The sequence below is a fragment of the Diabrotica undecimpunctata genome, chromosome 2, assembly GCF_040954645.1.
Source record: "Diabrotica undecimpunctata isolate CICGRU chromosome 2, icDiaUnde3, whole genome shotgun sequence".
In the NCBI taxonomy this organism is placed as follows: Eukaryota; Metazoa; Arthropoda; class Insecta; order Coleoptera; family Chrysomelidae; genus Diabrotica; species Diabrotica undecimpunctata.
The window spans coordinates 29,807,730-29,835,661 of NC_092804.1; the positions used below are offsets into that span (position 1 = coordinate 29,807,730).

General features: G+C 32.3%; 1 long non-coding RNA gene across 2 annotated transcripts in view; it reads right to left on the reverse strand.

The window, feature by feature from the left end:
• LOC140433257 (uncharacterized) overlaps window positions 1–19,787 on the reverse strand; it is a 117,188-nt gene extending 97,401 nt beyond the window's left edge. For both annotated transcript variants that reach the window (XR_011949904.1, XR_011949905.1), the window contains exon 1: window positions 19,651–19,787. This is a non-coding gene — a long non-coding RNA (uncharacterized lncRNA). The remainder of the gene's footprint in view (window positions 1–19,650) is intronic.
• Window positions 19,788–27,932: the final 8,145 nt, after the last annotated feature.

Sequence of the window (27,932 nt, forward strand, 5' to 3'; positions counted from 1 at the left end):
GAATATATGGAGATATATGCAGTAGAATTAAAATTAAAATTAAAATTCCAATGACATTCAAGAGAAAATTCTATAAAACAGTCAAAAGACCAGCTATGATGTACGAAGCTAAATGTTGAGCTAAGTTTAGCCTAATTAGCCTTCTTCGGTCCATCTTTGGACATAGGTCTCCCCAATTCTTTTCCATTCTTCTCTGTCTGTCGCTACAGTCATCCACCTAGAGCCCACGTGCTTCTTGATATCATCTGTCCATCTCATTTGGGGTCTTCCTCTGATTCATTTATATTCCCATGGTTTCCAACTTATAAGAATACTGTTTCATCGGTCTTCTTTTTGTCTTATATTGTGTCCGGCAAATCTCCATTTCAATTTTGCAACTTCTTGTCTAACATCTCTCACTTTTGTTTTCCCTCTTATCCACTCGTTTCTCATTTTTATCCATTAGTCTTATGTGCAACATTTGTCTTTCCATTACTCTTTGGGTTTTTATGATTTTGTCCATATTTGCTTTTGTAAATGTCCACGTTTGGAAACCATAAGTGAGAACAGGGAGTACGCATTGATTGTATACTTTGGTCTTAAGATGCTTTAATATCTTTTGTTTTTAAGAATGTAGTTAAGTTTGCCAAATGCCGCCCATGCCAGTCTAACTCTAACGTCTTTTTATCTCTGCTGTTTGGTTTTCTTTGTTAAATTTTATAGTTTGATTTTGCATCAGACAATCTCAATGAGTTAAAAATAGATTCGTCAAATAAATTAGAGAATCAATTACTTGATCTTGAGATCACTGCCTAGGATGACTATCAGGTAGATCGAGTAGCTTGGTAGTTATCGTAGCCGGTTCCAATCCCAGTTAAAAGTGGAGGGTTGATAAACAAGGTTGGCAACCTACATACCTATCTTATCAAAGAATCAGTGATCAAAACACCAGTCAATAAGCCTCGGAAACAAGACGGAACCAAATGACGACGAAAGCGGCAAGAAAAAGGACAACGAGAAAGAGCATTTTAATGAGAAAATGTTGGAATATCAATAAATTGAAAAGTATCGAATATGTTAAGAGCAACAAGGGTTTCAGTGTAACAAATCAACTATCGATACCATATTCATAATAAGACAAATAGGAGAGAAATCAGTAAAATTTAATACACCTGCATACATGTATTTTATTGACCTTATCATTGATTATAAACCACCCATCAAATGGTTGGTTTATAATCAATGACCTTACCAATTCCTTCGATTTTATTAGACTACAAGATGTTATTGAACTTTTACACAGAGAGACTATAACAGCCACTATAACACAGATAATAAAGAATATTTACTCTAATCACAAAGCAAGAATAAAAATAGAAACCGAACTAAAGGAGGAAGTCAACATTTAATCAGGTATAAGACAGAGTGATAGCTTGAGTCCCTTATTGTTTAACTTGATAATGGACAAACCAATAGAAGTAAAAAAGTCAGGAACAGGGTACAAAATTGGCAACAGGGCAATAAAGATAACAGATAATAATATCAAAAATGAAGATGACCTTCAACGAATGGTCCAGGCTTTGGAAGCTAACGCAGAAGAGTTTAACCTGAAAATATCAGCACTAAAAAAAGGTAACTCGTTATTTCTAGGGAGCCAGTGAGATTCAAAATTGTAATAAACGAAGAAATAATAGAACAAGTATGAAAATTCAACTATATAGGAATGCAAATATCGTATTATGGAAACATCTCCAAAGAAATCCCGCATACAAGCTAATAAAGCAGCGCATTTTAGAAAAGTCACGCATATATAAGACTCATGTACGATCGATATTAACCCATCCTATAAAAACAAGGACAAAAACAACAATTACAAAGAAAATATTAAGAAAAACAGAGATAAAAACGCTAAGTGTGATAGCAGATAAAACTTTAAGAGACAAAATCACTAATACATAAGTCAGAGACATGTGTAAAGTACATGATATCGTCACATGGGGATGCCAAAGAAGACGAGAATGGGACCAAAACATTATTAGAATGGAAGAGAGAAAGACATGCCCGATTAGTAAGAGATGGAAAACCAGAAGGTAGACCCCTAAAAGATGGATAGATAGCTGACAGTCAACATTCAACATCGTAAATACTACTAAATCGGACTGGAAACAACAGGCCTTAAGGCCTAACATACGAAGAAGAAGGAAAAAAAGGAGAAGAAGATCTTCGTGAGGCTTATTGTTAAGTCCAGAGGTGAATCTAAAACTCTTAAATCTAAGATGCCACTATTCCCAATCATTCGGCCTAAAGGAAAACTGCTGAGAAGCGGGGATTTGATATAAAGTAATAATTGTAACACTCGGTTTATTTCGGCGAGCACCGATTTGCTTCTGGACACAGTAATAATATTAAAACCTTCTAGATACCACCATGTAGCATTGAATTAGTATAAAACTAAAAAACGTTCCAGCAATAATTGAACAATTGACAGTAAGTCACTATAATCTATTCTACCGACCGAACTCCTGATGCAGGGGTCTTATAAAAAGGCCAATATTTATACCATATAATTTATCGACTTCTTTCGAGCTTCTGTTATATTTAATACCACATTTATTGGATATAATGGTAGAAAATCTTCTCTTTTTCCAAGTTTACAACACATTAAAATAAATATTTAAAAAATACATTATGGTAATAGTTATAATTTAATAATTGATTATATATGTCGAAACTGTTATAATGAACTCTTGTGTTCTATCAAATAAACCGAAAAGTCATATATCAATTCCGAGAAAGTTTGACAAAACAATTTTTTTGCCAGAAATAAAATTAATTTATTTTGTTTTTTTCAAACATAAATTATTATCTCTGTAAAAAGTTTTGTAACTGCTTAATTTATTAGTTGTCAATTAGTTATAAAAACTTCAATGAAGGAACAAAATATATACCTGCCTATTTGTTTATATAATTTGTATAGAGTTTGAACTAGTTTACGCAATGTATTAAATAAATACAACTAATAGTTATTAATAAAATCCCTAGTGCTCAAAAGAATTATTTTGTCATAAAAAAATTATTTTATTAGATTCATATTAGTGGTATTTTGTGATGAAAAGTAAATATTAAACTGAACGTATTTTTCTAAAACATAATGCTCGTTAGTAATAATTTATTATTGAGGAGGATTTTACATATGTATAAAATGAGGAAGATATTTTAGCAACGAAACGAGTATAATCAAGTTGATTATATTTTCTGGAAATTAACGATAGTGTTGTACTATTGACAGACGTTGTTGTTCAGTCTTATATGAGTCAAATAATTAATAGAATCTGGTCAGTTTCCGGAAACCAATATATAGCAACAATTTTTCACCTTTAAACAATTATTTTAGTGATGGATGCTTATAAAAGAAAAATTCAACGTCTATACTCTATATAAAGAAGTAACTTCGGATGTAGAAAATGATTCCGATAGTTCTATTGCCGACGATGATAGAGAAGAGTTTAGCAATCATGACACGGAATCTAAGCAAGAGGATATCCCTGAAGCAACATGAATGATTGAAGAGCAAATAATTAATAAAGAACCATCTGACAGAAGATTATATTATTATGGGAAGGATGGAACTAAATGGAAGAAATTTGCACCACCTACAAATATTCGCACAAGACGGGAGATAAAGTTTCTCACTTACCAGGAACTATTCGAGAACCAAAAAATGCAATGAGTCCCATGGAATCGTGAGATTGCAAAATATTATTGTACTTATAGCAGAACACACCAATATTTATAGTAAAGAGATATCCGGAAGATACAAAAATCAAAACGATGTCAAACTTACATCTGTTTCGGAAATTTTCATTGTTTTGTTATATTTAGCAGGTTTGGGCATACCTCTGGATTTAACGTAATTATATCAATAAAAATGCTATATTAATTAATATGGGAACTTATAAAAACATGCAGAGTATAATTTGTATATGGTGATCGACTTAAACAGCAAATTCCATAGGTGGGCCAACTGATATGGGAAGGGGCTCGGAGATACCATGATATTACTGATCATATTAAGTCTTACGCAAAAGGGGTGCTACTTGTATGCTACTAATTATTATTCTTTTTATTGTTCAAGCCCTTGTCTTTGTTTTTGCTGTCACTTTTATAACAGTCACAAATATATAGGTATAGAAACTTTTCTTAAAAAATAGGCTAGCTGTCCCAAATTTATAATTGTTTTTGTTTTATTTACAAAGATCCAAGTTTCATATGTTCAAGTGAAAGTTAAGTGCAATCTAGGTCATGCTTAATTTTATTCCCATCAGGACTATGTTAACATATATTGCTTTTTGTGATCCTCGGCATGATATTAATTACTAATCAATAAATAATAAACATTCTGATCACCAACTTCATCCTAGTAATCCAATTTTTGATACTTTCGTATAAGTTTTATTTGACCTATGCTCGCCTACTTCTAGAACAATATAAATTAGCAACAAAATTCAAATCATATCGCGTTATAAATAGTTGACATGTTATTCGTGATTCCGCCGAGCGGGGTGCCATTGTGAAACGAGAATGTGTTCTAGAAGGTTACAAATATGATTTCGGTATGATGGAATGCCTATAATATGAATAGCTGCTTGCTATGTGTGCTTGCCGTCGTTGTCGTTTATATATTTCAGTGGGGTGCAGTCTGTTCGGTTATGTGATGTTGATGCCAGGTGTTACACTATGGCTGAATGATGGCTTTGCGGATTGTATTCAAATAAATTACGGATCTATTTTTTCCACTGACCTGTTAGTGGAGGCCATTCTTTCGGACTCTAATTTTAATTTTAATGTCAGCAAAATGCTTGTAACGTACAACAGAATCGTTTGCAGATCAATTTATGCAACATTTATGCCAAAACTTTATATTATGCCAAGATGGATACTGTCAAAAATGAATAAGGCTACTCAAGAAACAAAGTAGAAATCAAAAACGTTTATTTTATCTATAAAACAAGAAACGCTAGACTAACTTAAATAGAATGAAAACCAATAAACTATGAAACAGTCTTATTTCAGATAGGTAGCTGCAGACAAATAATGTTCCTATGCTTTTGTTGTAATATATTACGTAAACTGGGCTGCAAAATTAACCAGACACTTAGATTTTATTGTTTTTTGTTGGTGTTTAAATCAATTACCATTTACACCGTTCAAAGACGCTTAAATTAATATGAATTAAGGTCTAGAATACCTGTCACGGGACCTCTTACCAGCAGATCATCGGAGGCAACGTTTACACTTCGCTCGCTAACATCTTAATTGGGGTGTTGAAGATTGGGGAGCTGTGCTTTTCACGGATAAATCAAAATTTAACAGATAATTATCAGATGGGCGGCCTACGATATGGAAAATAGCTAGTGAACGTTATCAGCAATGTTGTTTTATCCGAGAGTTAAATTTGGTGGAGGTGGGATAATGGTGTGGACAGGCATTTCCCTAGAGACTCATTCAGAAATTGTTACAATTCAAGGGGACAACTTGAACGCTCAACGGTATATTCAGCAATGTTTGGAAGATCATGTAGTGCTATTTTCCTCATTTGTTGGAGAAAACTTTCGTCTGATGCAAGATAATACTCGTCCGCACATCGCATGATAACACGGGATGACTTGGATGAAGTTGGGATTTTTTTATTACCATCGCCCCCAAGGAAAGCAGACATAAATCCAATAGACCATACATGGGATTTTCTGGGACGACGTATTCAACGTAACCATGGTGAGTTTGAATCCATGAATGATTTAGCAAGCAGTTCATGAAGAATAGGAGCAAATCCCTCAAGCAGAATTTGCTAAATTAATTCAAAGTATGCCTGATCGAATGAGAACCGTAGTTCGGGTTCTTGAAGGTAATACACTCTACTACATATCGTTTTCCATAGAAAATGTTTATATTAAAAAAAAATAATTTTTGTTTCTTTGCAAATTTTCAAATTTTTATTGGTTATTATGTTTTTTCTGTGTAACATTCTTGAATGTAATAAATTAGACTTTTAAATTTTATTTATTTATTTATTAAATAATTGATTTAATAATTAAATACTCAATTGGGAATATCTTAAACTTTTTTAAAAGCCACTTTTTAGGAAAAAACTGAGTGACCGATTAATTTTGCACCCCAGTTTATATTAGAATACAATGATAACATTTGCTTATTTAAGCAAACGGAGAAACCATAATACTATGTATTGTATTTGGTTAAGCCAGTCAAAATATCCGATCATCATCAAATTTGTTTCTACTTTGTACTTAATGGATTGTGCTATTCACGTTATTTAATTATTCAACTATTTCAGCTAATTTGAAAAATATACAGCTTTGTAAAAGTTAACATAGATATAATATCAGAAGACCTTCGATCCAAATATTACCTACAGTTGCTCGAGTGGTAACCTATAAGATACCCAGTATATTCTGCTATAAAGCTAACGAAGCTGTGGCGACCGCATATGGTCGAAATAACTATTACAACAAAATATGTCACGCGGCAACTTAAGGAAATTCCCACTTTTAACCCTCAGTGCCTAGCGTGGTAGGTGTCAGGCTAATAAAAAGCCCAAATGCGCAATGGAGAGACAGAAAGAAAAACAATTTTCACTCTCAAACAGCTCACAGATCCCTGAATATGGAAATTGTTAAGTCAGATTAAGAGCAGATGTTACAAAAAATGCATGGACTAGAACAAGTGTCCAATAGAGATGAAACATCTTAAAACATCCCAACGTTTTTATCCAATCAAAAACTACTAGAACCTGAAAAAGAACTCGGTGTTCTCGAATTGAGGACCGCTACCTGAACAGCCAAAATAAGTGCACCGAATTACGGACCGAACGAGATTTTAATGAGTAAGGAAATATGTAAGAATAAAATATTATTTTAGATTTAGTTTATTTTGAGCTGTTTTGAAAGGTAGTCAAAATGAATGAAATTAAAATGATCTTAAGTGAAACTCGTTACTTGTGTTGGATGATTATAAGTATCGCGAAAAAAAGTGCTTAAAAGTTGTGAAAAGTTTTGGACATGTACGGTAAATAAATGTAACGCTAAATTGTTTACGCTAGTTTAGGTTAAGTTCGGTTAATTTGGGTTAGATTAGGTTGGGTTAGGTTAGGTTATGTTATGAATAAGGAAAAACAGTGATGCTATGAATTCTTTGACAAGAAAAGACATTACCTACGTAAGAAATAATATGTATTACAAGAGACGTCAAATCCAAACGCGTTTACCAACCTGTATTTCCGATGCGAAAGTGTAAATATTAAATGTAAATATGTGTAACGCTTTTATGTTTAAAATATTGTTTCTTAACTAGGCAATAAATATCTACGATTATTGGGATTCATACTTTTAATAATATTTTATACCTTCTTGAAGTCTTGGTCCTCAATTTGTGCGATTTTTTCAGGTATGAAAGTAAACCCTTACTTAAAATTTCATTTTGGTCCTCAATTCGTGTCTGCCCAAAGAACTGGTAGGTCATGTCGCATGCCTCAGTACAGAGAACATAAAAGGCGGATATGGTTTATTGCCTACTAAAAAGAATATCCAAACATCTTCTTTAAGTGACGTCACCGTTCTGAAGATTGGCAATCATCAAAGCTATGTTATTAGTGGTGTTGAACCATTAACGCAGATTTTGTAGGTAGGAGTGTCTTCTCCTGATTTTTTCCTACATTATAAGTAGAATCAGTTGGTACTTGTCACCTTTCAGAAGGTAATATAAAGTTGTTCAAGGTAATAGTTATTACAGCTTCTGTTCCTTTTTCATACGACTTAACACCTCGATATGGGTGATTCTCTATATTCATGAAAATCGTAATATTCAAAATACAACCAAAACTCTAAAGCTTTTATATTCTTAATGTCGTTCTTCTTAAATGTTTACGATTTCATGCCTTAGTACAGCACTGATAGTTCATGCTATCCCATAAGCCATATCTTTAAGTCTAAATTTACATCTCGGCTACAGAATACTTGTTTGATTTTCATAAATGTACTCGGGGACTTTTCAATTCTGATTTTTATTTTCTAAGACTTGAAAAGAGAACCTAAATAAGTGAGAAAAGATTGTACTCTTTACTAGCTTTCTCTTACCTCTCTTAATTTCTATCTTCGCATTTATATTGCAGCTCTATGCCCCTAATAGGTATTGAAAGTAATGTTTATATCTCTTGTCTACCAAACATAAAAGGCATTAAAAGCGTAGAACCACGAGTTATGTACATTATAATAAGGATTAATTCAAAAGAAGATCATCAACACCATACAAGTACCAATATTAACAATAACATGTTACAATATTAACAACTCAACAAAATTGGCAATATCATTTTAAAATCGTCTACTTTAAAATGTATAATGTATGTCTGAATTGTAAATAGGTATAAATGAGTCAGATAAAATTTAATTATTAAAAGAATTTTTCACTAAGTAACAAAAAAAACAAAAATTTGTTTAATTTACTAATGTTTGTATTTTGAGAACGATTTCCGAAGTGGAAATTGAAACGTCAATAAACGTACTTTAACCTTTAATTGTGGCTTATTCCCATGTAAATAGTAATTATTTTAAATTTATCTATTTTGGTCTATTCGATTGCAAATAATTCAAAATCTTTTTACTGCGCCTAATGAGATTAAAAAATCGTGTAACTGGCTGTATGGCAAACATCAGAAGCCATAAAAAAAAATAGATAAACCAAAAATGAGTCTAAAACTTCAGTGGGTATACGTATGTTTGGAAAAACCGGAAAAAGAAATTAACGAGGAAGTAGATTACTAAACTATCCAGTAACATATTGTTGTTGTTAAAATACGATAAATTTTAATTTAAAAAATAAAAAGAACATTTTTTAAGACACAATATTTTATACAAATTCAAATTATTAACGACCATAGAATAGTATGCGCAAAACCAGCAATCAATTTATAAGAGAAAGAGCAAATAGGATGATAAAATATCAAAAGACTCACTCAGTCACACTAAGAACCTGTCGCTTTTTCTAAATGTAGTTGAAAAAAACTTAAAAGAGCCACATTATAAGAAAAACGCTATTCAGTAAGCAACAATAAACAAAGAATAAGTACATTGTGATAGAAATTAAATTCATTAAAGGGAAATCATCATCATCAGCATCCAGCCTTTATTTATCACGTCCACTGCTGAACATAGCCCTCCCTTAAACTCCTCCATTCTTTGCGGTTTTGTGCTCTTTGTTGCCAATTTTTTGTGATACGCCTGATGTCGCCAGCCCAACGTGTAGGTGGTCTTCCTCTACTACGTTTGTCTGCTCTTGGCCTAACCTAACCTAAACTAACCAAGACCAAGAGCTAAGGTAAATATTGCCCCAAAAAGACTAGAAAAAAAGAAATTTTTAGTAAAGGCACAAAAAAATTAGTAAAAGAACGATGAATATCCACAGACCCTGCAGCCAATTTCCAGCGGAGCTCAAGACCAATAGAACTGAAAAAAATTAGGGGAGGCCTATGATTAACTTTGGACGTAGAAGGCTGGACGAAGATAATGATGAAGACTGTATGAAGTGGAAGCGTAAACTCGAAGTGAGGCAATGCTTACTCGCTTGAAAGCCTTTAAGATGTGGTTATACAGACGACTACTACGAATAATCTGTATCGACAGATAGAAATGAGGAAGTCCTTGGACTCCTGAACCAAACAACACAACTGGTCAATATAATAAAGAGAAGCAAGCTGGAATACTTCGGTCACATTTTGAGAACACTGAAAAATATGATCTTTTACATCTGATTATTTAGGAAAATATCCAAAGTTAACGTGGTTCTGGTGGAAAAAAAAACATCAAGGCTAAAAAATTTTAGAGTGTTACGGAAAATCGACTACATTATTATTTAGAGCTGCTGTCAATAAAGTCACGATAGCGAAAATAGCATGGATCTAGAAGAAGAGGAAAAAACAGATCAAGACCTAAGATTTATTGGAAGAAGTAGTACTAAACTATACTTAACTTATAACTATACTAAACTTATAGTACTATTATATGCTACTATATATAAAATCTTTTGAGAACCATTAATTTATCTATAATGGAATATTTGCCATTTTAATTTTGGTGTTCGTTTCATTTAAATGTAAAAAGAAGTAATTTTATTAGCCTGTTTCCGCCTTAATACAAACATATGTCGTACAAAAAAGTAAAAGTGCGTCAATACCAATGTTATTCTTGTAAAATGTGTAAGCCGGAAATGGTTATTCACACCAACCGCATTGCGTACGTGGATATAAATATGGGCGTACAGGTGGTTCCTACACGCGTAACCGTATTCGGGCCAAGATTAATTTAGATAATTTGAATTCGTAAAAGTGTTTTCAGTTGTATGGATTAAATCGTTTAAAACGTCAATTAAGAATTAAAAAGGAATAATCTTAAATTTATTACTTTATATATGGCTGCCCGCCATGACAAGGGCAATGAAAACGTTTTTAATTAGTGTACATACTAAGGTATATATATATATATATATATATATATATATATATATATATATATATATATATATATATATATATATATATAAAGTGATTATTTCGACCAAAAAATAATTTATAAATACGTAGGAATTATCAGGTAGTCTCTAATAAAAATCTTTGTTTTTTTTAAGAAACTCAATATTTCGCTATTTATTTGATGGCTTCATCAGGAGTACACTGTAAAACAATTTGAACATTACAAAAATGGCGTACAAGTATATTTAAAAAACACTTACAGAAATTAAAAGATTTCACAAATAAAAACTGACATTAAAGTATGTAAAATATTGGTATACAGATTGAACCAATTTAAAACGGAACATACAATTTAATATATGTCTGTTTGAACTGCATTTAAAATAGTGGACCAATATAAAACTTGGACAAAAATAAATACATACCCGGTGATAGACATTGTATAAAATATCGTTCAACTATCTGTCTCCTTTAAAGGAAAGAGGAGTTTGCCTAATAGTCGGAGAGATAGAGCCGAAATTTTGAACTGATCAGTAATATGACATTTCTCTATTGGAATATATTCATTGTATCTGGGTTAAGACTTTGCCTTACAGGCGGACGTCCCTCGTGGTACAGGGGGTGGCTATACAGGGATGAAGTTGAAATTTTTTTCGGAAAAATTAACGATCGATAATATGGCTGAAAATTTGCCCAGAGTAAGATCTTGGTATAACTAGACGAAATCCCAAAGGGCGGACGCGAGAGTGGATACATAAGGGGTGGCGGACAGGGGTGAAGTTGAAATTTTTTGGGGAAAAATTAACGATAAGTAATATGTCCACCATTTTCATGGCTTATTATTTAGCCCCTAAAAACTCTAAATCCAAAAGGGCGGACAGCTGGGTTGGTACAGAGAGCCACAAAACGGGGTCAAATGTACCACTTGCCTGCGCATTTTAGGTCTCGGTAACAATTTTCAAACTGATTTTATTATGATATTTTTATACCAATTGATTTGAAAATTTGTATGCTCACTGCTGTTACTATTCTGAGAAGCGTCAAGTAGAGTTTTCCTCAAAATTTTCCAAAAAAATTTCCGTAAATGAAAATTTTCGTAATTTTTTGAGGTAAAATCTAATTTGTAGAATCCTTTCAATTTTCTGTAAGTTATACCATGATTTTTTTCCAAAAATTTTCAAACGATTTTTCCGATAAGAAAAAAAAATTTAGAAAAACTTCGTCATTTTTCTCACTCTCATTGATGTTATCACATTCATAATCTTCGTCACTTTTACTTTCAATAATATCACATTCATTATCTGCTTCATTTTCAATCACTACTTCTCGAACTGATTCTGGCATCTGAGGTCCACTAAACCATTTGAATTTATATGTTTCATCTTCAAACTCCCAACCATGTTCTTCAACAATCAATTCTGTTGGTACTTTTTTATGAGCATTTGTCCAAATATTTGAAATATAATGAGCTCGCAGTAGATGTTGGTGTAATTCATCTTGACATGGTGGTAAGCTTGAAGCATCGAAATGTTTTAGTTTTTTTTTAAGGCTCGTTCACATCATGCAACTTATACTGCCGGTTAAATAGTAAAAATCTGACATCGTTTACTTTTCTTTTTGGAATTGTTCTCGTCAGTCCTGTTCCATATAAGTGACTAAGGTTTCAAAAACTTCATTACAATCGAAGTCAGTCAAATCGAAGTTGAATAAAAGCATCTTGATACTTATTACATTTAGCGCATGCGTCTAGAATTACTGATCTAAATGAACGCGCATCATTATTATTTTAATATTTTAAAATAATAATGATGCAAAATTAATGTCCAAACAGAATTTGTAAAATTATAATTAACTAATAAAAAAAAATTCAATCAACTTGAAAGTTAAAAAAAAATCGGTTGCCTGTAAAGTCGGTTTTACGGGCGAAGATTTTACGTGACAACGTCTTTTTCTCGGTAGAATATTTATTGATATGAATATTATTAAATTGCACAATAGGAACAAGGAATTGAATGAAAATAAGAATTGCACAAATTTTAACTATAGAAATATATTTTGTTTACTAAAACATTGTACATGTAAACTTAAACTTAACTAATTTCTATTTGAGTGATTTTGTTGAGGATAGGACGATGATAGGAGAAATATGAAATGAAAGGAAGTGTTTCTGCTGTAATGTGTCTTGAACGCCAAGAACGCTCGAGAAAGACAGAGACACAAGCACGGAAGCACGCACCGATTCAACGCGCCTAATTCTCTAGTGCTGCGCGCGCAGCGGACCGATCATGTTGGAGTGGGAGAGAGACGCAAGGCATTCGCCGGTCCGGCGGGCCTCTCTCTCGTTCGGTGACTCACTGTAACAGACGTGAGCGGGCGTTACACTTTTTCATGAATGACTCCGAGCCACAACCTAATTTAAGACGTTGTCACGTCAAAAAAATATTGAAAATATCTACAAAGTAAATTTCAAAACTTAAAAAATTGATAATTCCACTATTAAATTGATTTTTATTAATAATTATTTATAAAATGTTAAAGGAATTCTACAATTTGAATTTTACCTATTGATAAATAGAAATAATATATTTTGTATTTGATTATTAATGTAATAATAAATCAAATTTTTCTTATATCTGAACAATCATTATTTATGCAATGTAAATTTAAAAACCTTTTTATTGTAATAAAAAATAAGTAAAATTACTATTTGTTATACCAAAAATATTTAATAGTTAACATTATAAATTCGGCCCTATCTCTTGGACTATAAGGAAGCGATAAGTGGATTGACAGCATAATAACTGCTTTTTAAGTCTAGTTTTTCAGTGATTCTAGGCAACTTATTTGGGTGGAGTTTTGACTTGTTCTTGAATGAGTTCCGAATCCAGTAGCCCGCTGAAGTATTGGATTTTTATAATATAATTATTTGACAACCTTTTGTTGGCCAACCACCTAGAGCGGAGTGGAGCCGAAATACATTGATTTCGTATGTTCCGTTTTAAATTCGTTCAATCTGTATATGATATATATACATATCGTATAAATTATATTAATTCATCCAAATAAACATAAGTAAAAATTTATAGTATATAAAACGACAGTTGGAAAAAATTCTTTGTTCAGATTTGATTTGGCAGTTTGATTTCTGTTCCATTCGCAATGGCCATTATAAATATATTTAGTACAATAAACCACCATTTAAATCAAACATCTTAAACTCAGCTAAGGAAGTTGTTGGCGAAAGAAAAGTAAATAAAAATATATATTATGATTCTCAGGACAAAATACTCCACGTTTGTTCACAGAAGTTAAAAAAACGACTTTCTTTAAATTCTTGTCCTCCAAGACATAATAACAAATTGACTAAGACTAAAAAATGGAATTCGTCTTTTGTAGCAGAGAAGAGTTCTCTTGAATATATTAAAAACTATTAAAACACTTTTAAAAATAACAATACTATCAGTATACTGACAACTTAAGGAACCAATAGACATAGAAATAAAATAAAATAGAGGGAATCAGAAAGCCCTATACTCTTTAATATAATAATAGATAAAGTCATCAAAGAAATCAACAAAGAAAGAGGATACATAATGAGGAACAAAGAAATCAAAATGCTCAAGATACAAAGACTACTCCACATATTCAACGCAAAATCAAAATAATTGAAAAATACAAAGAACAGAAACAGAAAAAATACCTAGCATTAATGATAATCCAAAAAAAGTACAAATGGGGACGAAATAACTGAAGAAATTGTAAAATATGGGAGTAGGCAATCATTAAAAAAACAACACTGTTTGATAAAAGAGATATGAATATAAGAACGCATAACAAGAAATTGAAACTAATTTTAGTGAGCCTCCTGTTCAAAAAAGCGGTTAAAAAAAACGAAAACTACAGAGGCATTGCTTATATTCAGATAGGATAGGTGCTGTCTAAACACATAACGAATACGAAATAAAGGAAAAAGACATAATAGGAGAGTCTGAATCTGGATTTAGGAGGGGAAAAGGAGTCTATCACTAGTCTTTTTTTAATTTTAGAAAAAAATAATGAGGGGTGTTAAAGTGAATAGAAATGGTATAGTGTATAAAAGCAATGGAGGAAATACAAGACACGCAGAAGTTATTGTTTTCTAGAGATATTAATAATAAAAAAGTAGGAGAATAATTTAACAGTAATAACAACACCAAGCCGTACAACAATATGCTGACTACTTGGTGGACAACTATATTTCTGAAGAGGCTGAGTTCCCTCCTGAGATGTGGGCGAAAAACAGTTCATCACTTGAGCGTACAACCAATGCCTGTGAAAGGTTCGATTCTCAATTTAATTTATTATTTTACAATCCGCACCATGATATATTTCAATTTTTAAAAGTTTTAAAAAATGAAAAATTAAAAAAAAAGTGTACCCGAAAAGTACTCCAAAAAATTTGTTGATCACAAAATAGGGCAAATAAAGCAAAATAAAATTAGTAGACTTGATTTTGTCAAATGTATTTCATTTAGATTTATAGCAAAATAAATGCCTTGTTTTAATTTATATTTGTTTAATTTTGTAAAGGTACAGGATATCCCAGATGTTTTTACACTTGTATTGGTTTTTCTCATATATGTTTGAATTAGCACAAATTATTTCATTAATTTTTAAAAACAGAATTAATATCAAAATAGCTAACAAAATTCCTAAACTAGATCAAAATTTCTAATAAAATTTCTAAATCAATCATTAATATATTTTAAAATAGGAACAAAAATGAAGTGAATATAATCTAAACAATCTAATTCCACTGTTTCGTAGGTAAATATTTAACAACAAATATTTTTATACAATTTTTATATAAAATACGAAAGTTATATTACCAATTTTGCGGATATTAATTTTACCAGAACTTTATAGATAAATGCTTAATCCGCTTTAACATAAGAGCGAACTAGTATACGGTCTTCGGAGTGAACTAGTATATAGTTAAAAGGGGTTTTTGACCTTGGGAGCTAACTAGTCTGCTCCGAAAAAGGTAGAAACAAAAGAAAGAGAAAAAAGTGAAAAATAATTTGGAATTTTGGTAATAAGAAATTGAAAAGAAAAAAACCTGATAAACGAAATCCGGGATGAACCCCAACAAGCTCAGCTGCCCCAATGAAAAGCACAGTATCCAACAATTTCTTCATAATTGACTTTTTTACTACTATAAGTATAACTTAATGTTGTTTATTATATTTTAGGTTTAAAATTCCCGTTAATTACTTGGTTTTGAAGATTTTTGAATAGTAAAACACAGTATGTACCGTTAATTTTCTGATTTTAAAATGAAAAACACAGTATCTCTCATATAGAAGTGTAAAAGACAGTATATGCCAGATACTGTATTTTTCATTTTATTTTTACATATTCAATTAAAAATGTTTTTACAAACACAGTATATGGCAGATACTGTGTTTTTCAGTTCAAGAAACCAACGCATAACCTCCAAAGAAGTTGTTTGAGTACATGTGTATGGTAGATACTGTGTTTCTCATTTCAAGAAACCAACGCATAACCTCAAAAAAAGTTGTGTGAGTACATGTGTGTTGAGATAAAATCTTTTTTAAAAAGTGTTAAAGAGTATTAAAATATATCGCATAGTTATCCAATTCGGCGTACCCGTCCCGTATTGTCTATGATAAACAGTAATACCGGTGTTAACGATGGTGAAAATGAGCCAAGCTCTTCACAGTAAGTTTTTTTGTGCATAATCAAGGTTAGGGCTGCAGAATAAACGATTGTTATTAAAGACATTCAGTAACATACAATTTTTACTTCACATTATGTACCAATACTCTTAGTTTTATTGTCGTATATTTTGCTGTTAATTACACCTATATTAATAGTAACCTAACATAGAAGTTAGTTAAAATAAATACACTGCTATAATTTTATCTACTTTTAAATTAAAAATTACATTTTTTTATCAAATATAAGCAATTAATTTAAATCCAAAACAGGATCATATACCTACGTAATCAGAATCGATTTGAATGCAAATATTGTCACTTTTATAAACAAACTAGATACAATTTTTTTGTTTTAAGATCCAAAAGAATTTAATGCAAGAATTCAATGATGAATTTGAAAGCGATGAGGATGATGATGACAGCATTGCTGATCTAGATTTTCTTCCCGATGAAACTGAGCTTCCAAGGGACAGTTTTACAAAACCTAACGTGATCAATAACAATATTGAAACCAACGAATCGGAAATATATAATGGGACTAAGGCTACAGAGAAGAGTTTTACTGTACCTGTTTTTGAAGGACTTGACGTGGCCAATATTAACATCTTGGAAACTCAAGAATCTGGTGTGACTAATGAAAATATTAATGAGTCGGGGATGGAAACAGCTAAAGGAGCCATACATCATGTAAACGCGGAATGTGAAATAGTTTTGGCAAATCCTGAAGAAGAGCATGAACCAGTAGTTAAAAGAAAAAAGAAAGAAAACCTTAAGAGACCTATATTAACACACGAAGATAAATTTTTGCTTGATACAAAGAAACATCCAATGTTATCTCCTTGTTTACAGAAATGTAAAGATACTCAATGCAAAGATTTTTCTGATGAAGATCGAAAAAAAAATATGGGAAGATTATTGGCAGACTAACTACGTCCAGCGACGAGTATGGCTCTCGAAACATATTTGTATCAAAACAGTTAACAGACGCAGAGTCACTTGTACAGAAAATATATACAAAAAAAATAAAACGCGTTAGTTTTAAAACACGAAGGCGATAGAAACACTGTTAAAATTTGTCGTATTTTTTTAGTACGCACTTTGGGTTATACATATGATTCAGTTATTACCGAATTGTGCAATTCAATGGACGTGCTCCTTTGGGTACAGCAGTGAAAGAAAATAGGGGCAAGTACCAAAAAAAGATATTAAACCGAGATATAATTAAAGCACACATTGAAAGCTTTCATCCAATTGTAAGTCATTATAGACGACATAACGCACCGAACATAAGGTATTTACCCAGAGACTTATCAATTACTTTAATGATTTCAAACTTTCTAGAGGCTGCCTAAACGAAACAATATGGAGAAATAAAAATATCGGGAAAGAAACGAAAGGCAGAATTTACAAAACAGTCATCAGACCAATAATGACATACGCGGCAGAAACAAGACCTGACACAGAGAGAACAAAAAGGATGTTAGAAACAGCACAGATGAAAATACTTAGAAAAATTGATGGTAAGACACTATGGGACAGAGCTAGAAGTACAGATATACGACATAGATGCAAGGTGGAGAACATCAAAAACTGGGTAAGAAAAAGAAGAGTAGAATGGAACGATCATATAAGCCGAATGACAACAAATAGAGTAGTAAAGACTGCAAAAGACGGTTCCCCAATAGGAAGGCGATCAGTAGGATGACCATGCAAACGATGGAATGACAACTTACTGGAGGCACATTGAAAATCAGACAGAGTCATGTCTATATAAAAAGAAGAAGAAGAAGAAGAAACTTTCTAGAAAAACATCCTGGCTATTGTTCGCTAGAAATGTATAGGTCTACCATTAAGGAAATTCACATTTCTTTAAAAATGCCAAAATCGGACAAACGTCTAGAGTGTGAAGTTTTCAAACACTTAGAAAAGAAAGCAGACAAGGAAAATCAAGAAATAACTGCGGAAAGTCTGGACAATTATAAAATTCACATCGATAAAGCAAAAAAGGCTAACGTATTCTATAAATCCGATATTGTTCTTATAAAAACCCCACCAGCACATGTTAAGTTTTTCTCAATGGACTTACAAAAAGTTATTTTGCTTCCCATAATGCCAGGGATTAAAGATACTTTTTTTGCCAGAAGATTAGTACGGTTTAACGAAACATTTGCTCCTATCTATAAGGATATCTATAAGGTTAAATAGCTACTGCGTAGTTTGGCACGAGAGAATGGCTGGTCGAAAGACACCCAACATCGTTGATTCCATTTTTACAGTTATAAATAGAGAACGTGTTTTTACAAAATTCATTTTTTGGACAGACGATTGTACTGCTCAAAACAAAAATTGGACGATTTTTTTGGCATTGACTGATTCTCAACTGTCCAGATTTATCAGTAAACGAAATAACTATAAAATATTTAACTAAAGGTCGCACCCATATGTCAGCAGATGGGGTCCATGGAAATATTGAAAAGAAAATACATAAAGTTGGGAACGTATACGATTTTAATGATTTAAAAGATGTTATCAAATCCTCAAGAAAGGCTTTTGGAGTATTAGAGGTCGAAAAATCATATAAATGGGAGAAAAAAAGAATAGCCACAAGAAAAAAAAAACCGATGTCTTAAAAAATTTTCAAATTAATTCGGTTGTAGAAGTGAATTTTAAAAGAGGATCAAAAACACTATTTTTCAAAACAAACTTTACCGAAGACTACATCGAACTTGACTTTTTGCAAAAAAAATATGCGTCTGAGCACTACTTACCCGAACCACTAACACTTACTAGGGGAATTCCAGAAGAAAAGAAAGAAGCTATCCTTAAGGCTTTAGTTCCTGTAATGCCGATAAACCGAATATATTTTTGGGAAAATATTTATAATATATAAAAAATAATGATCCATTAGATTTAATAACGATCCATTAAGTTTTTCTAAATATATACTGTGGTCTTGTACTATTTTTTTAAATATGAATTTAACCGCCGGTAAAATGTAAAACACAGTAATTGCTTTAAACTTGGTTAAACTACACATTTGTAAAAACGGCAACCTCACAAAATATTTTGAACGTATTTACAGTTAAATAAAAAACATTTCACTTAAATAGTGTTTATAGATAAGTACAGCTAAACTTTTAAAATTAATTGCGTTTTTCTCGAAAAGTATATTGCAGATACTGTGTTTTTCATTGAGGCAGCCGAGCTGGACGGAAGAAGCTCGGGGAAGAAGCTATGTTCAGGAGTGAATTAATTATGACAATAATGATGACTGCTTTTGATAACGACGTTCCATATTGGAGCAGTACCGTTACTATTTTTTTATTTTTTCCAATTATTGTATTAAAATAAGTAAACAATGACTTTTTCTATATTAAAAAAGACACGACTCCAAATATACATTTTACTTACCGATGTCGGCAAATAAATAAATTACAGATAACTTTAAATGTTCCTTTATACACAATTAAAAGAAAACTTTTACAAATAAACTTAATACTTCCACCTATCCACTACAACAGTTTACTTTTAGAAGAACTAGAATTAAAGAAAATCCCAACCAGAGTCTGGTTACGTTAATTCGAAACTAACTAAAGTTAGCAAATCGCAATCTCATAGATCCCTTGGTAAATTTGCGGACAATTATCTTTTGGTTAAAGTATAAATGATTTTATGGCAGGATAGTTGAGGAGTGACCGAAAGGAACAATTGCTGCCATATATCAAGCAGACCTTTTCGTTTTCGAAGCAAATCTACGCAAAAGTCAATTTTACCTTTCGAATTTGCATTTTAAAGACCAGTGTCGTACACAGAGGAAGACATTTGGATTTAGTTTATGCCGTCGGAGAATTGTAATAAAAATATATCATGTTTTAGTAAGAAATAGAAATCACTCCTATTTAATAATAATTTATAAGTTTATAAGAAATAGAAACCTTGTTTTTTAGGCGTATTTCAAGTACCAAAATCTTCCTTTATCTTTTTATATATTACCTACGTGTCTGACTAGTAGCAAAAAGTAAAAAATATGATATTAAAAAATATTAAATTAATATTTTTTTTTTATTTTCATTTTGACCTCTAGTTATGTATATTTCTTTTCGTTTTCTTATTAATTTATATGGTTCTTCATTTATTTATTTATTTCTATGAATCTTTATAATAATAATAATAATAATAAGACCAGGGGGACTCGTTGAGTCATCTTTGTTACTGCTTAGCCATGAACCCACTATCTCAGCTGCTGAACTCCACTGACTCAGGATTTAGCATCAAAAATAACAATACTGTTGTGGCATTGCTTAATCATCTGTTGCATATGGATGATTTGAAATTAATAACTTCCACTCGAAACCACCTGGATCAGATGCTAAAAACTGTATAAACTTTCTCAAATGATATCAGTATGCATTTTGGACTAGACAAGTGCCGTATACTAAATATAGTCAGAGGAAAGGTTTAGCCCGGAGGTTTCGATATGCAAGATCACTAAAACATCGAGGCAATGGGTGAAAATAATATGTGCAAATATCTCGGAGTAAAGCAAGCGCGGAAAATCGACCATAAGCAAATGAAAACCGAACTAATCTCCGAGTTCGTACGAAGAGTAAGACAACTAAATCGGACAACTTAATAGTAAACATTTGTTTAAGGCATTAAATACGTACGGCTGTTGGCTGTTCCGCGTTGAGCAACTCATTTGGTATTATAAAGTGGTCAAAAACGGATATAGAGAGTCTTCAACGGAAAGTAATAACACTTCTTATAAGGGCGCAAATATACCATCCACGCAGTGCAGTAGAGAGAATAATATTACAGCAATATTAAGAAGGAAGAGGACTTATGGGCATAAGTAAGCAACTGTATAAACAGGTTGCTAATTTAAGAACTTATTTTTGGGTGCAGCTTGAGACATCGAACTTACATCAAGCAATTTGCGCAGTAGATGATACAACGCCGCTAAAATTGAGGAAACAAGAAATGCGCATAAGCCATCTGACTAAGCAAGAGAAAATGCGCACCTGGATGAGTAAACTTCTGCATGGGCAACATCTCAATGGGAGCAGCCAAGAATATGTCAACAACACAGCGTCAAACTATTAGATGACATCAGGAAAGATGTTTCCCGAGATTGAGGGCTTTGTACTTGCCATTCCGGATAAGGTTATTCCAACTAAAAATTACCTGAAATATATTGTTTAAGATCCTTAAGTCCAAAAATGACAAATGCCAATACGAATGCCAATCCAAAAAAACCATCCAACATTTTACCGGGGCTGCCAGCCGTTTGTCGGAACTGATTATAAAGAACGCCATGACTCAGTAGGAAAAATTATCTACCAAGAACTAGCTGACAAACTGGGACTTCTCCAAACCGACCATCTTCCTTATTATTAATACGTCCCTAACAGAATGCTTAAAAATGACAACTACAAGCTATACTGGGACCGCACTGTGCTCACAGACCAACCAGTGGCACATAATAGATCGGATCTCATACTAGTTAATAAACTTACTAGACAAACAACACTTATTGATGTGGCAATACCTAACACCAATAATTTGCGTATTAAATACAATGAAAAGATCGCCAAGTACAGAGATCTAGAAATAAAAATTAGGAGATAATGGAGAATGGAAAGTACCCAGATAGTACTTATTATTCTATCTACTACTGGTGTTATTTCCAAACATCTCCTAGAGAACATAAAACAACTGGGTCTCAATGAACATATATATAAGGCTATGCAGCAAGCTGTACTCCTCGCTACTTCCAGAAGTGTACGAAAATTTTTGGGAGATACTCCAGCATACCAAGTCATCTAGATGTTTAAAGAGAAACTGGAAGACATAAACTAAGGCATCAATTAACGGCACATTAATGAATAATCTTAGATATGTAGACGATTCAATACTCCTTAATCAGATCTAGGTCTCTTTATTCATATAGCTCTTTTCTTCACACGGCCAACACATGCAGCGGAACACATCCAGTGATAGCCCACAATGCTGCCGCAGACACAGTCCTGTAAGAACAAGCCACTCGCAATAAAATTGATCTGTCTACTCGTGTCATCAGCCTCCTGTAAGTTGTTATCTCTACCTTCTAACTCCAGACTGGTACCGCGAAGATGATGATCGACACAACACCGTGTAAGGCCGTCTTCCTTTCGGATTTGAGTCCCTCAGTGTTGAGCATTACCTTTCTTAACGCAGCCGCACTATCCGTAGCCTTCCGAGTCACCTCCGGCATAGGCTCCCCTCAATTTCCATTTTTGGTTCAACGTCATTCTTAGGTACTTTACGTGTTTCTTGGTTATTAGACACTTTCGCGCACATTGTCGTTCCACACTTAACTAGTTCCTTTTCCCCTTCAGAATTATGGCTGCGGTTTTCTCTGCCGCGAGTTTCAGTCCGCGCTGTGTCATCCATTTCTTCACGACAGATCCCTGGGGGACCCAAGCTTCATGTCGACGATCGTGCCCATCTCCACCATAATACTTCCGCCACTCCGCCACCACATTCATCAAGTAACCAGGACATTCTCTATCCTCCATTCACTTTATTTCCTCGTTTTAACCATTCATCTATTATTTTGTAGTTTCAATTTTTTTATTTGTACTAAGGGTTTTGTGTGTGTTAGTACCAATAATGGCTTTCGGTTTTAACAAAATTTGTAATAAAACTTTTATTTTGTCATTGTATAGATTTTACCTATATAGGTACTGGTCTATAGTTTTTGTAGATTTTTTTCTCTAGGTATAAGCTATTGTTTATCCTAAATACTAGCTCATTCAGAATTGTTCACTAAAAATAAATATTTTTTTTAAACCGTACTGATTTAGTACTTTTAAAAAAGCATTAATTTACTACAAGGGTTAACCCTTTTTTTACCTACTTCCCTGCTTAACCTTGGTTTTTATATAACAAACACGCAAATTTTGTAAAGAGAACTTTTACCTTTATATTTTGCATATAACTAGCTCGATCTAAATGGAAAGGCAATAAATTCTTATACATTTTAAACCTTTTTCTTTTATTTTCACTTTTACATGCATTTTGCAAAATTTCAAAGATCAGCATGACGAAACCTTGAGGTTATTTGTTTGATATGCACTAAAGAGTTGTTGGCAATTTGGCGCAGGTAATATTTTACAACAGGTGAGGTAAATAAATAAAGGAAGTATGCAATCAATTAGTAAAGGTCATCTACAAAAAGGATAAGAAAAGTCTACATATCTTGTATTTGGCGTAATTCAAAAGCTTTTGCAGTATGTCATAAATTAAAAATTTCTTCTAAGTAAAAGATAAAAGAATATAATTTTTATATAATCTAAAACATTTTATTGCAGTAACATTACCTAAATTATATAGTACGACCTCTATATTCTTCAAAATATAAAAATATTTAAGAAATTAAATAAGTGGGTTATAAATATAGTGTAGGAGTACCAACAATAAGTACTTTACTAATAGTACTACTAGTTAAAATAGCCACTGTTTTCCATATTGAGGGCACAGACATAAGACAAAGGATTGCTAAAAAAAATAGAGAATGCTGTCCAGGAGGCAAAGAGCATGGGCATACAAACAAAACAACAAAATGCTTGGAGTTTTGCAAACTTTTAAACAAAAAAGATCTAAAGAATGGAGAATGAGCTCGCAAACATCAATATTACATTGAACATTTTGCAGATAAATCTTGGCAGATGAATATATAACAATACTAGATAGAAACATATACATCATAAATATAAGTAAACCTAACACAAGAGTACAAGCAAAAGGAGCACCGTTAGTAGTTGACACAAACGTGACATGACAATTAAAATAGTAAAAAGAACTATTAAGTACGAATAAAGGAAGAAGGAAGAAGGTTTCTGCTAGGTACACGTCGGCGATTATACATAGAATCTCGTCGCGGTATTTTTCTCCAAGTAAAACCATAGAAGAATTTGAAGAATGCGAGTACCTTTAAAATCTGGAACAAGACATAAAGTACATTAACAGGAAACTAATAATACCGGCAGATTTTAACTCGAAGTCGGATGAATGAAACTCATAAGAAGGAGATAAAATAGCTAAGACACTCGCTGAGTGGTTAGCCAAAAATACACTAAACGTGTATTATAGTGAGCACAAACCAACATTTGTGAGAAATCAACAAGAATCTTTAATAGACTTGACGTTAATCTTAAATTAACGCAGAAGAAGTAGATGAGTGGACAGTCCTCGACGATGAGTCACTAAATCTCCACGCTTTGTTAAATTTAAGTTCGATACAGAAAAAAAGACATAAAGAAACTAATTCAAAAGGAAAGAAACATCAGGAAACTGCCAATTAATGCACTAAAAAAGCCTACGATGCTTCCATGTCAAAAAAGAAACAGAAAAGAAACAGATGGGATAGCTCAGATCAAAAATACCCGTCATAAGATAAGAAGAGATATAACTAAAGTTAGAAAACAAGGAATTGGCATCGGCGTAACGGATATTATTGATGTATTCACCTTCCACTCGAATTCCGATATCTTGGTTTGGGAGGGCTTCAGTAAAAGTTTCCTCAATGTATATATTGAAAAGAGTAGGCAAGAGTACACAGCCTCGCCATACATCTCGCATGATCTTCACTTGGTCGGTCAGCTAGTCATGGTCAACAAGAAATGGTGTTCAATAACCTAGCAGAAAAATAAAAAAATCTAATGTCTGTCCAGAAGAATTAACAAATCAACAAGAAGCAACAAATTATTAAAAGCAAGGTATAGAATGAAACAGGATTTGCCAGACAGTAGAAGAAGATGTAAAGAAAAAAGTCTACAAAATTGTGATGGAAAAATAACAGTTGTTATTTCCTTAAGTCACTCAAAGGTTGGAGCGATGCATGCTAGTTATATCAAAGAAAAATCAAAAAAGAATAGAATAGATCAGGCAGAAACTAAGGTCACTGATGCTATTTACAGAATTAACTCTTTAAAATAGCAGAGGGCAGAAAATTTAGTGACAAGAACTGACAATAGATGATCCACTAAAATTACACTGTGGTATCCAAGAGGCGTCGAGAGACTAAGAAGATGTCCAAAAGAAAGATGGAACTATGGCATATGGAAATAAGCTGGTATAACATGGCACAACACACCGAATATTTGACATATATGGGCAGAAACGAAGAATGACTATGTAAGGAAGACTACACTATAATCGGTAGAATGCGCTGAGAATGATGATGATATTGATGCTACAAACAGTAAGTTAGTTTTAGAAAAGGTAAACAATATACTACAGAGTTTAATACAGAATAAAAGGAGTTTTCTATTTTCTCCAATGTTATGGTAGTATTAACATCGTTTTGAGATATTCGTTTTTCTAAAAATATAATAAACTTTGTTTTTAAATATTTCAAATAAATTATCCTAATTAATATTGATTTTTTTAAATCATCAGGGGAAAAGATCTTTCCACATACTTGTGCAATTTGTAAATATCGACGTTTACTAAGAACAAAGTAGAAGAGTTATTTACTCAGCCGAGTTAACCGCTATTCTCAATGCAATCAATTTTGTGGTAGAAAATAGTATTAAAAACCCTGTCATTATTACGGATTCCCTAAGTTCTGTAATTGCCTTAAATAACTTATATCCTAGCCATCCAAGTTTACTACTTATTAAATCAGCATTAAGCCAACTGCAAACTATGAACATAAATGTCAACTTTGTATGGATCCCTTCCCATATCTGAATTGCTGGTAATGAAGAAGTAGATTCCTTGGCAAAACTAGCAATCTCGAGTCCAGAAGCTGTAGAAATCAGAAGCATTTTACATCTAGATATAAAACCTATAATCAAGAACTTAATAATCAATGATTGAGAGACTTCAATATAAATTACAAAACACCTTACAGGCAATAATAAGTGACCGGAACTGATATGAAAAATTTGACATCATACTTATATTCCATAAATGTACTAAATAAACTTTGTACAACGCCAATGACCCTATGAGGTTGAGGCATAAATTAATAAAAAAAATAGAAGAGATAACAGAAATACAACTAGACGTAAAATGACAAATGCTGAATATCAAACTACATATTAAATTTTTTAATTCAAGTCAACTAGCCCCAAACTAGAAAGCAAACAGTTAACAAATAATAATAATTTTATTGGAGACCATGGAATTACAATCGCACAATGAAAAAGACCATAACTTTGGTGGCACGGTGGCACAGATGGTGGCACGACATAAAACCATATTCTGGATTGAGGTGAAAGAAAATAGAAAAATAGAAAGAATAGAGAGAGATGCCTATATCCAAAGATAGATTTTCGTGGCTAATTAGATATTAAATAAATTTTAAGCAAGGTAAGTATTTATAACCATATTATTTTTCATAATAAACAACTATTTTAGTTTATGGTTTTTAAGGAAATGTGTATGTTTCCCGTTTCGACTGATTTTGTATTAGGGCATGTCTATGTTTTAACTGTTACTATAATTATATAGATATTTATAATTCATAATACTATGTTTTTGAAAAAATATATTTTCCTTGAAAATCGTTTTGAAATTATGCGGATGTGAATTCATGCACTTGGTCTAAATATTATAATATACTGTACACTTATTATAGTAATAATTTCTCATAGCTTTGTAACTAATAAGTGTATCATTTTAATAGATATCTACTTGCTATCAAATTATCCATACATTAAAATAATTACCCAGCAATTTCATTTAATTAGTTTAATTATTATTATTTTCACATTTTCAAATACCAATTAAAGGTAATACGCTGGGACAACTTTCAAAGAATGCGTGTGCATATTTTTATAATTATACTCGTCTTTACGTTTTTTTAAATAATTTATACGATTACAAAATAAATTATGCAACTTTATGGCAATTATAATAGTAGTAGATAGTATTAGTAAATGTCTCAAAAATAAAAGTACAATTGTCTTGCTATTTAAATAATGATAAAAAACTGTAGTTAGATTTGATTAGATTTTGTTACAATTACAAATATATATTTGATTCAGTTCCACTAATAGTTTTATTATTTGCACAAATATATAAATATATATGGATAAAGAGACTCACCCGAATTCTCAACCACATATATGTAGAGGGCAACATCCCGGAAGAATGGCTTAAATCGATATTTTTACCTCTACCAAAAAACAACAATCCCAAATCATGTACTGACTATAGATTGATAAGCCTAATGTGCCACCCTTTAAAGATTCTCTTGAAAATTGTTCAAAACCGAATTTATAAGAAATGTGAGGAGCAGATAGATGAAACTCAGTTTGGCTTCAGAGGAGGCATGGGTACAAGAGAGGCATTATTTGCGTTGACGGTACTCTTGCAGAAATGTCGGGAATATAACAAGAGTGCATATGTATGCTTCATAGACTTTAGGAAGGCCTTTGACCGAGTGCAGCATATGAAGTTAATAGATGAATTAAAAAACATCAATTTAGACAAAAAAGACATTGAGTTTATTAAGGCTATATACTGGAACCAGAAAGCAGTAGTAAAGGTGAACGATATTGAAACAAATAATATACCGATTGCGAGAGGGGTTAGGCAAGGATGCGTCTTGTCTCCGACGCTTTTCAACGTGTACTCACAGGTCATATTCAGAAAAGCCTTATGGGAAAGAAAAGAGGGAATAAGAATTGGTGGAGAAATCA